The 14,921-nt window shown below is 36.1% G+C and overlaps 1 protein-coding gene across 2 annotated transcripts in view; it reads right to left on the reverse strand.

The window, feature by feature from the left end:
- CDH11 (cadherin 11) overlaps window positions 1–14,921 on the reverse strand; it is an 83,129-nt gene that overhangs the window by 35,936 nt on the left and 32,272 nt on the right. The window contains exon 2 of one of the 2 annotated variants that reach the window (XM_067302461.1): window positions 5,368–5,498. The gene's annotated coding sequence lies outside the window, so the exon portion shown is untranslated. Of the gene's footprint in view, window positions 1–3,405; window positions 3,424–5,367; window positions 5,499–14,921 lie in introns of those variants that run through there. The other variant, XM_013941156.2, reaches the window with a different exon arrangement.

Consider the following 14,921-nt stretch of genomic DNA (forward strand, 5'->3'; position numbering starts at 1 on the left):
AGAACAACCTTAAGCAAGAGATAAATCACATACAATGTTGCACAGGGATCTGCAATGGACCTAAGAGAAAGACTGTTGAATCACAAATCCTTTGTCCTTGCTTTGCACTGAAGGATAGTAGTCTTAGACTGATCTAGAGCACTTACTACCTTAGCCAAGAAAAGACAGGATTGAGTCCGGACTCGGCCCTCACTTTGCCCTCTCCATGCCTCTGCCAGTCTCTCAGAAGGTTAATTTTTTCTCTGATGTAGCTCTGTTTGGGGTACTTTATTCTATTGTTTTTTATATTATGCTTGTTATTATGCATTCAAAGTATAATGAAATATGTGCTTTCCATCCCAAAGAGTACATATCAATCTTCTGTAGGAATTACAAAATATTACTTTTATGGACAAGAAAGAGTACAGCTTTTTCCTGTAAAGGAGTAGAAGTATAGACTTTGCCTAAAACCCTGGAAGAAACCTTCATTTACGAGACAGGGGAATCATTTTTATTCTACTACATGAATTCAGTGGGCTGCCACAGGCCAGTTATAATCTGTTATTGTTTCCCTGCAACCTTGTACTATTAATTTTTCTTTTTAATGAACTGTCCAGTCTAGTTTAGCTATGGGAACCATGATGGAGCTGCAATATAAATGGTTTATGTCATGCCTTTGTCAAAAGGCTTTCCCCTACAGCACCAGAATATAATTGAAAAGCCATTTTAAAATAAAGTAACTGAATGATTGCAAATGCAGGTTGTCAGGAATAAAGTGGGAAAATCCTATGCATTATATTAGATTTTACCAGTCACAACTAGTGTGACTTTATTAGTGTTTATACAGATTAGTAAAGCTACATAAATCACATATGTTTGCATGATTTTATTAGCATGTATTCCTGAAAGATAGTGAGTATATTTTTAAGAAGTTGTTCTTCAACTGTGACTAACCATGCAGTAATTGTTTTGGTTAAATGTCTCGGATGAATTAAACACAGTAAATGTTTTCTTTTATAGCATACAGAATAAGTGCATGTTTGAGAGAGCAAATTAACTTCTGAGTAGAATTAAAGACAGTTTTTGTTGTATATGAAACCCTGAAGGGCTGAGTACCCAGTAGTCTTTTTATATGTACTACATATGCAAGAATGTATCTGCACTATATATGCAAGAATAATACTTTTAATTTAGTTTTTTCTTACGTTTATTTTTTCTAGCCCTGGATGCATGTGCTTGTTCTTGGAGGCATTATGGTGAATGTTTTTAACTAGATAATTGCATTATTATTATTATTATTATTTTTTATTACTATTACTATGAAAGCCCAAAGAGAGCTACTATAAAGAATACTTACTATAGTTAAGGCTGACATCACTTTTCTCAATATTTTATGCAATAATTTCATTTCATTGGTAGTTCAAAAATTTCCATCAAAATTGTTTCTGAAAGACTTGATTTTTGGTTCACACTTCTCACCTTTAAAATAACTAGTGAAACTTCATCAGAAACATTAGACATATGTGTTCACTAGAACACATATTTCACAATTAAAACCAACTTTTTTTACTTTGTTCTGATTCTCAAGGTCTTGGATTTGGGGTTTTTTTTTTAGTCAATGTACCAATCTTTCCATGTCTTTTTTTCCTCTTATGGCCAGTCTGCTCATTTTGTGCCGTGCAGTCTCTACTTTTGCTTAGCAACTCTCATGCCTTGTGGGAAGCTCAGGAGTTTCTCGTGGCACAGCCCAGCCATGGCTTTCCAGCCTACTGGCCAGAGCATATTGCAGCCCAGGTACAGTCCCCAAAAGGCTGGGAAAACACAGAAATGACTATTTGATGAACCAGTTGTTTCAGCACTTGAGCTGAAACCAACTTTGGGTCAATAAGATCTGAATTTCAATTCAGTTCCAAATTGGTTGTTCCGAATAACAAATTACACATTTCAACAAAATCAATATTCTTTCAATCAGATTCTTTCAATTCCCAGAAATAATTTTCTATTAAAAAGCTGATAGGAAAATTTAAAACATCCATATTATGAGGTATTGAGATTATAAGATCTAGTGCTGCATGAACATATTTTTCCCACTTACTGTCTTATAGAAGTCTAGTTGATTTATAAGAAAATAATGATTCGTCTTTGGTTTGAACAGGATATATGTCTTATAGCTATTCTAACAATATTTCCAGTGGTGTTTTAGCTCAACCAGTTCTCAATGTTCAAGCAATGATGAGAACCAGCACCAACAAAGCCAAGGTAGCAAATTCATACTCCAGCTTATGAAACTGAGTATGTGCAATGAGACTGACATAAGCAAATTGTTCTTAACATTTCACCCATGGATTTGATGCACTTTGCAGTGTCATTCCACTAAAGTCAAAGAGGTTGTACTCATGTATGAGTCTCTTTCATTTAGACTACTAATATTCACCTACAATGTACACAATAAGCAAATGCCTCAGAAATACTGTTTATTTATGCAATTAAGGTTTCTCTTCAGGTACTGAATATAGAAAACTAAATTCTGACAGCTTGTTTCCTTTGGTGTACAAATTTAAACTAGAGGTACAAGCTTGGGTGTGTCTTTTCCCCATTTACAATTTTTTGCTACACAGAATATCAAACTCTCTTCTACCTCACTGTGGAAAAGCTGTGGGTTTAAGTTGAAAATTCAAAAATTCTGGTCTTAAAACCTATATAAATGACTACATGTACAGAAATGAAGTGAGATGTGTAAAATAGGTCAAAGCAGGTACCTGAAAATTTAACTCTGTTCAGCTATGAAGGCCTCATTACATGTGCTAGCATTGTAATAAGACAGGGTGATTCTAAGTAACTGAAAATTAAGTTTCTCTTCACATGGCATTTGTGCAGAAACAAAGCTATATGACGATTTCCTTGCATGATCTACTTTGTATGCCAGTAACAGCATGTTTTTCCTGTTCCAATGTAAGTTTACTATGTGAGAATTAAAAACAAATTATAAAAAGGATGTTGTACCTGAATGAGGCAATTTATACATCTTACAAGCCTGAATTTATCTATCCAATAAGGGAAACCAAGTTTCTCAGCCCTATTTGGTCTTTAATTATGCCAGCATTCCCTATTTGAGGTCCCATGGGTTGACCCTTTATTCATATATAATGCTTTTAAAAGTAATGTATCTGAAAAGAAACTTATCAGTTGTGCCTCCTGTCACTCCCTTTAGAATTTAGGTGTATATATTCCATCAAACATAAATATTCCAATAAACATAAGGAGGAAATCTCTCATCAGGATACAGCTACTTAATGAAATTCTAGCCATCTTTAGTTCAAATGAGTAGCCTAGCCCATGTTATAGCTCCAAATAAGCCCAGTAGTGCCTTTCTCTCTGCACTGTTGTTCTTTGTTCCATTAACAATAGTTAAACATGAATATTTACCTTGTCAACTGTTTGATTATGTAGATACTATAACAGGAAATTTGCATTCCTGAACAGGCACAGCTGGAAACAATTTAAGAGAAAAAAAATCCTTCAAAAGAAGAGAAGAGAATTTAAGAAGCATATGGATGCCCAGGTTTACATGATAATCAACAAAAGCAGTGCTTGTTCCTCCTCTTTGCAAGGAGGCACTTCACATCCCAACCAGAGTGAACACCCTACAGTCACTCTGCGGGAAGCTTTCTTTCAAAGATGATTTCCTCTAACTCTGAAATGTAAAAGAGTCTATAAAAATAGACCTGACAGCTCCTAAAATTAGACATGAAGAAAGCTTGAGTAGGGACCTGGTTTGTTAGATTCACTTATCTCATGAGAGTGGTGAATTTTCAAGTTTTCCTTGAAGGCTATACCTTACAGTCCTTTAATTTGTTAAAATTGGAAGTGTAGCTCCAAAGTCAAGAACCAGAAGAGTAGAACTAGGCCTGAACTAAACCGTGAAGAGAGATACAAGAATGAGTGCCAGAACAGGCAAAGTAAAACAGACGCAACAATAGTTACATAACTGTGCATGGAGGGGACACTCAGTCAAAGAGAAGACATAACTAATTTAACTTTTGCTGTGTCTTTTTGAAACCTACATAGGAACTTGATACCCAGTCAGGAAGTCTTCCATCAACCCAAACTTCCTTTAACCTCATTCACTGCTGACAAGCTGTGTCTGAACAAGAACTGAGCACTGCCTGCAAAATTTGGCCCTTGAGTTGAGTGAATGATGGAATAAGAATCTCACATGCTGAGCTAGAGCTCTTTGCAGCTAAGAAGCAAAGGAGCTTGCAGATATCCCAACTTTCTAAACAGAGTGCTGTTGGTTTCACTGTCAAATACACTATGCTGGAGCCTGATACTCATCGCTGCAGTCTACCTGTATAGCTGGTGGCAAGGATGTTGTGGTACACAGCCCGTTTGGCTGCCAGAAATAGGATTATCATTCAAGGACATTTCCACAGAAGTGAAGCATCTGTCAAGCAGGACTTGAATGCACAGAATGCAAAACCTGTGAATGAGTCAGCTAGACAAAGAGCTTTAATATCCTGGCTTTGTACTCTTTATCTTAGAAAATTCAGATGAGATCATGCATTTGACTCTGTAAAGATGACAGTATTTACATATCTATTATTATCTATTACATTTAATCTGTTTCCCTGTTAATTTTAGAAAAGCAAGGATACTTCTATAGATGGCAAATTCTCACCTCTGAGGAATCACTGGTTTCAGTAATAGCACAATAGAAAGTCAAAGAGGATATGAAAAATTAAAGGCTATCGCAGCAGCATATATAGCCTTTTCAGGTTTAGGGTTTCCAGTAGTGCCCTATTTCCACACCTTCTGCAGCTGCCTTCTCTGAAGCCTAAAAGTCACCACTAAACTCATTTTCTAACACCAGTCTGAGCATTCTTTGAAGCTCTGTGGTTACACAAAACATTGTTGGTGAGATAAAACAAATTTGGAATTAATAACTCATTCGCATAGGCTTAGAATAAGAAAAGTATGAATCTTTTTGACCGATAAAATAAAGTTACAAGCCTACCTATTAGAAAGTTTCTTGCATTCCTCCTCATAAATGCTACATTTCTGAGTTTTCAAGGGGTTCTCTGATGTTTTAAACAAGACATTAAATGAGTGTGATCGAAAAAATGCAGCTTCTCAAACCACGCTTTCTAGGCATAGCAGAATGGCCAGGGTCCTACAGCATCAGCTCCCCTGAGCGACAATTAAGACCGATGGATACACTCTACGAAACTGGATGAGAAAAACTGGCTTATAGAGCACATCAAGCATGGGATTACTTACTGCAGAAACTTCCTTATATTGTACATATATCAGAGACAGCGCAGAAACAAGAGACTAGCTATACGTATCTGACATCGCTCAGAAGATCATATTGTCAGATGTACTACTCACCTTCACCCACTGGAAACTTGTTGCCAACTTACGTAGCATATTCCACACATCTGAAACGCCACTTAACGAGACTACGATGACAATGCAGATGTAAGTTTTCTGCTGCCACTTATCCAGTACTTCAGCTCTGGCTGCAAAGAATGAAAAAGTTCCTTTGAAATCCAATGAAACTTTGGTACCATAATAAAAGAAAATTAAAGTCTAGCCTATAAACTATCCCAGTAGCCCAAAGAGAGTTTAAAGACTAGCAATTAAAGAGTATGTATACGCCAAGGACAGAGTTAATAAGTAGCTTTTTCCTTAACAGACTTACAAGAATGTTCCCATAACTAAAATGCTGGAGGCCATATCAATATTCCTTCACATCTTTTTCGTTACCTCCTGAATAAACAAAGTTCTATGGAAAAATCTGTTCTGGGAATATTATCCAATACAAGACATACTGTAGGGAAAAAAGTAACAGCTGCAGATATCATTAGCCAATAAGATGTGCTTTGAACATTTCCAAGTGCTCTAAAGGCATATTAGAAAATTAGTATTGTTATCATTATGATGGAGAAGGGAAAAGATTATTTTAGTAAGTGGAACTACCACTGTAGTAGGGAAAATATATCTAGGATAAGACATTTGAAGGAAAAAAAAGAGGCAAGAGGTGCCTCTGCCTATAAGAAGTCCATTTATAGTTGTTTCATAAAATGGGGTAGTGAGTAGAGACATTCTGTATAAATGACACTGAAACAAAATGAAATGTACTGAATTGCTCCGTATGAGGTGAAGAGAATCCTTTACCTTTCTTGCATTTAAATTAAGCAATTAAGAATGCTCTCTATCTGTATGTTGCCATAAAAGTAACAAATACGTAGTTAACATGATTGAAAGCAAAAGAAGTACTGTTATGTACTGATGTAGACACTGTATTTCTGATACTCCCTTGATATCTTGATATACTCTTATATGGCTACTAAGTGAATGCTCCTAGGAAATCAGGCTAGATTACCTAGATCTTCCAAGTATACTAATTGAGAATTTCTAAGAAAAGCTACTGCAAAATAGCCTCTATAATTTGGGTTGATACTATTTAAAATAAGTTTACGTACATCCAAATCAGTAATTTTTTGCAATATCTTACTGTTAAAGATGCCTCAGCTATACCAATCCTCCATTTTATGCTCACTTTACACTGCCATTAAAGCAAACAAATTTTACTGGCAAAAAGTTGTTCAGCAGCACACAGCAAATTCGAAAGTTGCTGGTAAAAGCGTTCAGGAGAAATAAATAGACATTGCCGGAATCTTACATGCAATATTACATAAAGACTTATTTCACACTAACTCCCTCAAAGGAAGATATAAAACCATGTGGTTTCTACAGCCAATTCTAACTGCAGATATATTGATTGACTCATTTTAAAAAAATTTGTGATGTATGTTCAATAAACACACATTCCTGGAAAGTGAGTTTTGTTAAAATAAGCTCTATGAAGTGCAGTACGCTCTATGTGATGACAGAGAAGTTAATATACAAAGCAGTTGGTTTATTAAACATGCTGCACATACAAGATATTTATGCAATTTACTATGAAGTACACACGGCATTTTAAAATATGCTAATTTGCAAGCAAATTCTGTTTTTCTTTTCATAGAGGATCTTTTTGAATTAATTCACAACTCATTTGAATGAATAAGAACGACAGAAACTGAATAAACTTTCTCATTTTGATAATTAGCTCAAGTGACGTCAAGATCTTTACAGATGAATTTGCAGCTCAATTTCCTTTTTGCTCAAGACATTTGAAGTTGCTTAGGTTCATATTTATCAAAATATGCTCTTACATATCCCCATGGTCTAATTTTTTCAAGATCTGCTTTTGATTTTCGGAGTTGCAAATATAGCTGGTAATAGATATTACCAGTCTTCAGCCTGACCTGCTACACTATTCAAGCCTTTTTTCTGTATATGAACCTGAGCACCAGTCAGTGAAGTGCCTACATACCTAATAATTAACTGTCAAATAAGGGCTCCATTTGCCAGTTACACAGCATTTAAACAGCCATCAGAAGTTACAAATCAATATTTTTGATAGTACTGATCATTATTTTAAGCAAATAAATCTTCATATTAACATCAGGGAAGGAGAGAGAAACTCCTCCAGATATGAACTTTCATGACAAACATTATTTAAGACTGCTGAATGAATTCATTGTTAATATAAATAGCATGGGGTATAGCTTAACTGATAAATTTTGATATATAGGTAACAGGTATTACCTACTTTATTGTACATTACATTGTTTATTATTTTCTGCTACAGTTGAATATATTTTCAACAGCAAAGTTCTATTAACTGTATAATCTTCGAAACTGGAAGAAAAGGCAAAAGAAAAACAAGTGCTGTATTTACAGAAGTCTGTTTCAAAGTCCAATTATAATTACAAGAAAACTCCAAAAAACATCCATTCAACAGTTCCAAAGCACCAAATAGATTTGACACAGTGGCACTTTAAATCAAATCTCCTAACAAGATTTTTTTTTTTTTTGGCAAAATAAGCCGTGTCTTCAGAGTTGGTTTATACAAAGTGACAACTTGAACAATTTTTGAAATGCTGCTAGTTAGAGGGGAATAAAAAAACCCACCCAACCCCATTGTCACTATGGTAATTATTTCACAATGCCTGATGTTAAATGGGCAGTCCTGTGGCCTAAGAAGCAGCTGAATCCTGCATTGTCCTTGCATGATAAAAAGATTTGCGAGTCTGAAAAGCAGAGGAACGGAATCTCACAGCTTCTTAGACTTTGCACTGAAAGGGCCATTGTAGCATCATCATAAATCCTGGGCTCCCCAGGCACTTGACAACTAAAGCAGTGGACAATAGAATTCTTGTGTTGAACAAAACACTCCTTGTCTGCCAAAGGGCTTATCTGCTTCATTTACAAATGTCTTTCATTGTACCAAAATAATTCCCTATTAGAAAAACTATTAGGAACAGAACTAAATAAATATTCACAGCTTTGTGGGCTGTTTGGCAAAAGGAATAAACTAATACAATCAAGGAACATGCAAAATATGAGATTTAAATCAAGGAAACACAAAACAACCCCAAACCTCTCTTCATTTTCTCTTCACCTTATTACAGTGAATTACATTGAAAACACATTTCTCTACATAAAAGAGACCTAGGGGATAGAATATTAACTAAAAGAAAAATATTAGAAACCTGGAAAGATTTCAGATTAGAGCAAAATTGTGTCCAATGTGCTTTGAAAATTAAAATATTTCCAGATTAGCAATTACAGAAATAATAAATTACAGACACATCAGAAAGTTTTATGAAATGGTGATAAAATATTTATAATCATAAAAAGAATAAAAAAGGAAATTTATAACTACATATATTTAACTCCTTACTAGTAAGAGATGCAAAGGTGTAAGGGAAATGAAATGAAATGAAATGAAATGAAATGAAATTAAATTAAATTAAAGGAAAGAGTGGTGGCCAGCTTACTGCATCTTTTTTTCAAGAAGCCTAATGAAAATTCTGGCAGTTACCATAGACAGAAATGAGAGAAAGAATAAAAATATTCAAAAATATTTATTTACAACTTAAACTTATTTGCATTTCTACCACATTCAGAATTCTATTGCATCAGGTTACCACTTAAATAGTTATTTGATTACAATTTACTATAAACATGCTTATGGGAAGAGAATTTCCAACATACACAATCAGGAAGGGAAAAAACACTACCAATCTAAAGTATTGCTCAAGCATAATCAGTACTGACCACATGCAAAGTATCAACATAATCAAAATGGTTAAATTAAAACCTAAAGAAATTGAATCTTCTTGAGTGAATTATATTATTGATTACAAATTATTTATTCAAATACAATATGAAAACAAGGTTTTTACATAGCCCAGGCAAATGGGCTGAGTGGCTGAATAATTTTCCTTCTGTTTCTAATTATTACAAGCCTACAAAATCATATAAATATTTCTAACCTGCATATTAAACACATATTCAAGGAGGTGGGAAAATGAAATATTCAGATTGTACACAATGAACAACTTTGATACTGTTAAAAATACAACAAAGAGTTTAAAAGCATTTAAAATAAAAATAACAAGAATATAAGCTCACAATCACACAAAGATGGAACACAAGATTTAGGAATACGTGAGCTTTCCATGGTTCTACCATGAATTTCCTGTGTGACCCTGCCACACACCACTTAACCTTGGAGCCATTTCTAAAAGTGAACAAAGGCATGCTATAAAACATTTCACCTATGAAAAACGCAGTAATCAGTACAAAAATCTGAGGAAAGAGCCCTGAATTCAGACCTCCCACATGCCAGCTGAGTATCTCTTCCGTTTGGCTGCAGACCTTTATCATTTTTTATCTCACTCTCTCTCCTCAGTAAATAATTAACTATTCTGAAGATATAGGTAAAAGTTCTGATTTAATAAAGAGTTTGAACCTGAGTTCTCATATGCCATTTTTTTATGTTTGCTATTCTGAGCTATGTGTCTCCAAAACTCCCCTCCCTCTTGAAGCTGTATCATCTGTAAAATTTGCATAAATTTATCCTGATCATTAGGTAATTTGCAATTCAGGCATGAGTTTTATTTTTATTTTTACTTTTTTAAACAAAACTGTTTCCTTCCAGCTCTCTAGTTTTTTTCTCTGCTTTATTCTAGTTCCTACCACGTGACCCAAAGCCACACCACAATTTGACAAAGTTAGCAGTCTCTGTTCAAGAAGAAAGAAATGGTTCTGCTTCAAAGTTTCAATCTCTTAATGCAAAACTCCACAGCATTTAACCCTGTTAGGGAATATATATATTGGATTGCCTTGGTTAGGAGGGTAGTCTCCTTGGCTATGTATAAATGGCTCCTGCAAGCAATCATCTTAGCACCTAAATAAGCTGATGCTCTGAATCACTTTCCAGGAGAACCTGTCTTTTTCCACTTATTACTGGCATCTAAGTTGGGTAATGTGAATCCCCACATGCAGCAACCAATATAAAATCATAGAATAATTTAGGTGGGAAGAGATGTCTGGAGGTCATCTGGTTCAACTCGGCCAGTGAAAGCAGGGCCAACTTCAAAGTTACATTGGGTAATTAAGGATATCACGTTATCATTGTTAATAGCTTCAAGTTGCAGCATGACAAGTGCTTTTGGTGTCGACATGAGAGCCCAACAGGCTCACCATCTTATGCTGAGAGATGGAAACATGAAAAGAAACATAAAGCAAAGGGCAAACATTGCATCAGAAAGCATAAAAAGACAACGTTGTATAATCTGCTTTATGAATAAGGACGCACACAATTACAGGGTCTACTGGCAGGGCAGGGCCAAGGACTTTGACACTGCCCATATCTGAGGTCTGGGACCCTGGTCCACGGTGCTCAGTGTGTGTCCTGGAGCCCTGGAGCCGCAGTGTCGGAGCAGCCGCGGCCAGGCAGCTGCTGTCCTGGAGGAGCACTCGGTTCCCCGGTACAGTCTTCTACTGCTGTCATAGCCAAACTCCTCCGACCATATATACTATCTGCTGGTTCTGAGGTGGGGAAGTGGTAATATCTGTATTTTTCAGACACAGAGTTGAGTCTCAGAGAGACCAAGCATTCTGCCCACAATTGCATAGGAAACCTGGAAAACGAGGGCTTGAAAATAGATTTTATATACTCCTTAGCCAAACAGTTGGACAAGAAGCGAAGAACCTTGCCACCCAGCAGGCATACCTCATGGAAAGGCAGCATACGCACGAAAAGGACAAAAACTAAGACATGTAGAGAAGGTTTCATATAAACAAGGTTCTACTCAAAGCAGACAAATCGCCTGTTTCTCTTGTCAGACTATGCCCTTTCTTATGACCTTTCTGATTTTATATTATACTCTCTATCAAAACGTTTTCCCCTGTGAGTGACATCCCTCACAGGACGAGCAGCCACCTTGGAGCGCACTGCTGACATGGGAGATGTCCAGCGTGTTGCAACGCTGGGAACAGGAAGCTATTGGTCTGACTGCTTCCAGATAGCGTGTGTTGACAACCAGTTGATCATACATACTAAGTTGTTAGACATGAATGCCATAAACAATGATTGCAATTAACATACTAAAATATCTGTGTACTATAACAGAATAGCTACACACTTCCATGAGAGACAAAAATATGTTATTGGTGATGAGAGTACTAATAGACTGCAGACTAAAGCCCAGATCTTATCTGTTCAAGGCCAAAATAAATAGCAATAAGATAACAGTTTCATGTGGGCTCACAAGTGACAAATTACCCCCCATCAAGAAAACTTCACCGATCACGTGTGCACCAAGGCACAAGGCCCTGTGCTCACCCAATACAATATGACTTCATCAGTTCATCTCTTGCTTTTGGGTCACAAGTGCCTGCAGGCAAATGATAACCCCTTGAGGATAAAGTCTGTATTAATTAGCTTCATGATGCTTCAGTCCCATCCTATCCAGGTACTAAGAATATAAGTGGATATGGAGGCCTGAAGGCAGGTATGTTCTGTCATTTTAAATATCATAAAAATCAAGCCTTCCATTTCCATAAATCCAACTTCTCTGAGTTTCTTCTAAAATTAAATTTGGTAGAAGAGGATCCACAGTAAGCACATGTATTTTTTACACATACATGCCTATATAGATACACACATGTAAATAAATCTTAATACAAGCATTTTGTATATCTTTTTCACACATAGGAAATATTTCAGTGCACCACACTATTTATAATTTGAATTCCCTGCATTTGGAGAAAGTCTCCATTTGTGCCCTAAGAGCTAGACTTCTTATACTTGCTGTCTACTAGATTAACTTAAACATATGTTCTTAAACCACCAGCAGTAAAATACTCATATATATTCTCTCTTGAATAAACGTATTATACATACAAAGCACTCAAAATCAATTACTACCATCACAAAAAGCATACAGAATTGCTCTAAACCCTGCTAAGTCATGCTGGACGTTGGCTTCCACCAAGAGCAGATGTCAGAGACTACTAGAGTGGGTTCTTGTCACCGCTGACATTTTTATGGCAAATTTTCACCTCAGTTATTTTTTTTGCTTGTTTGCTTCCTTCCCTTGCCACTTTCTCATTCGTATTCTTCTGCACTTTCCTTCCACTGTACACAAATGGCCTGATCCTGCTTCTACTGTGATCAATAGCAAAGCTTCAACTGTCTTCACTAGCATTGGGTGCTTACTTTGTCCTATCCTTCTCTGCTGCCAATTTAAGTAAGCTGTTTTCTATTTCTTTCCTCTGGCTTTCTTCTGTTCTCTTTTATCAACCTCTTCTAGTGACCTGAAAAGAAATCCTAAAAAGTGAGAGCCACTGAAGTATATGCTGAATGCCCCCATTAGCCAAGCTGTAGGGGACACTTAGCACAGGAAAAAAAATTCAACTAACCTTTCAAAAAATCTTTATATAAATGTTCCACAAAATTATCCTGCTGGTTGCAGGTCCACTAGAGACACCCAAGAAAGAATAATCCTGAGATATCAGAGATACTATAAAGGAGACGAGCACAGAATTTGTCCAAGGGACTCGAGAGAGATGGAGTTCTTTGGTCGTAAGGACATTTTTACCTACCTTCTCCCTTTTATTAATAAATAAAGAAAAGAGTAGTTGTTTAAAGCCACCACAGAGATCTGACGTTTTTGAATTTCTGTGTGCCTCATTCAACTCACTGAATCTCTCTGTCATCCCAGAAAGATTCGTGATTCATTCTGGAAAGCCTATTGCAAATCTGGCAATGACTTTTCAAACATTTGTAAAGTTTTAGAAAAAATTTAATTTAGTCTTATTTCTGTACTGAATACACCTCTTCCCCCCCCATCCCTTGCCCAAACTCCCACTGGTTATAGCTTGTCTAGATTTAGGAATGGTGGAATGAGGGGGAAAGGGGTAGTAAACTCTTTTTAGGTCAACCTAAAGCCATTTGGTCTCTGTCTTTCCTGGTCTTCTTTTCCTCATTTCCGTTTGTGTTTTCTCCAGGGATGTTACAGAGTTGGCTTCCCAATAAAGAACAAGGCAATGTTAAATACACTGTTTTGTCCACAAACCAGTCTTTACTTATTGACATCAAAAAGCCAAAAAAATCAGGAAAGAAAAGCTGAACATTACTGATTTCCAAAAAAAAAAAAAAAAAAAACCCCCACCTCCTTTAAATGCTACATTTCAGTTTTAATAACTGAACAATACCAACTAAGTAATGTTTGATGCTATTCCCAACAGTTTATCATTTTCAAAATAAGGTAATTAGAGATACAACCAAATGTCCATAGGTAAGTATAATATTTGGAATATGAGCAAATACTAAGAGTTTCCATTAGGCACAGTGCGCAATTCACCCTCACAACTAATGCAGCTTTCCAGCATTTCAGCAATGTTTATAGCAAGGACAATACGATTTTCCACCCCCTATCATTTCAGGCTATTCCACTCTAAATAAAAATTACAATATACTTTAATTTTTATGGACAGTTATTTTGTCTATATTGGATAACATGCCTACCTATGTATTCTTGAGAGTTAAACCACAGATGCAGATCTGTGTTTCAGCAACATAGCGTAATGAAGTGCTCATAACACTCAAGTTCACAGCTAAAATTAACCAGAATATTCTACTATATTAATATTTAACATTTGTCTGCTATTCATTATGCCTCCCAAATACCACCGAGACTTTAATTTTCTGTGGTGTAATTATTATAAGCTATGAGCAAGTGCATTATGAGGTTTCTTCAAAACAATGATTGTGAGAAAGAAATATGCATAACCAAATAATAACATCGCAAGTGCTCTCCATATTCAGGAGAAACTGCATAATGAGGGAAGAATTCCTACTGATGCTGATGGGAGCTTTGCCTGATGAAGAAAGTCCTAGGTACTATAAATGCAATTGCTTTAAACAATGATAAATGAGCTCCAGAGTACCATACCACTAGCAATTAACTAGTAAACTCATACTCATCCAGCGAAGAGAAAATATATATTTATGAAACACTGAGGATAATAAAAAGTAAGGAAAAAAAGTTGTTTTTTTTTTCAAACTGGTTGTCTAAAAGCTGAGACTATCTCTACTATTTCAAATGTTTCCTGAAAAGCGCCTACTCTAAGTTTCAGTTCCCTTCATTTTGGAGTCAGCAAGGACACCCAGTGTTAACACGTCCGGACAAAATGGAAGAGCACATATGGGAACAAGCTAACGGTTAATAAAAATCAGAGATAACTTCATAATAATAACAGAGGTCTCTTTGCCAACTGTGTGGAAATGTGGATCCCCAGCAAAAGCATGAAAATGTCTATTTGCAAAAAGCATATCTTAAAAAAGAAAAGTGGAACAACTTCCATACAAAGGTAACTCTCTTCCTTTTCAGCTGGACTGGAAGTTCAGAGATGGCAGAATATTCCAGGCCATAACCTACGTCTCCAAGGTGGCCTTGGGCAGATTTGCTAGGAGTATCTGCATGGTATATTGCTGGCAGATGTGAACTTTTTCCACCCAAGCTCCAAGCTGAGCT

Source organism: Apteryx mantelli, chromosome 10 (assembly GCF_036417845.1).
Source record: "Apteryx mantelli isolate bAptMan1 chromosome 10, bAptMan1.hap1, whole genome shotgun sequence".
NCBI classification, from domain to species: Eukaryota; Metazoa; Chordata; class Aves; order Apterygiformes; family Apterygidae; genus Apteryx; species Apteryx mantelli.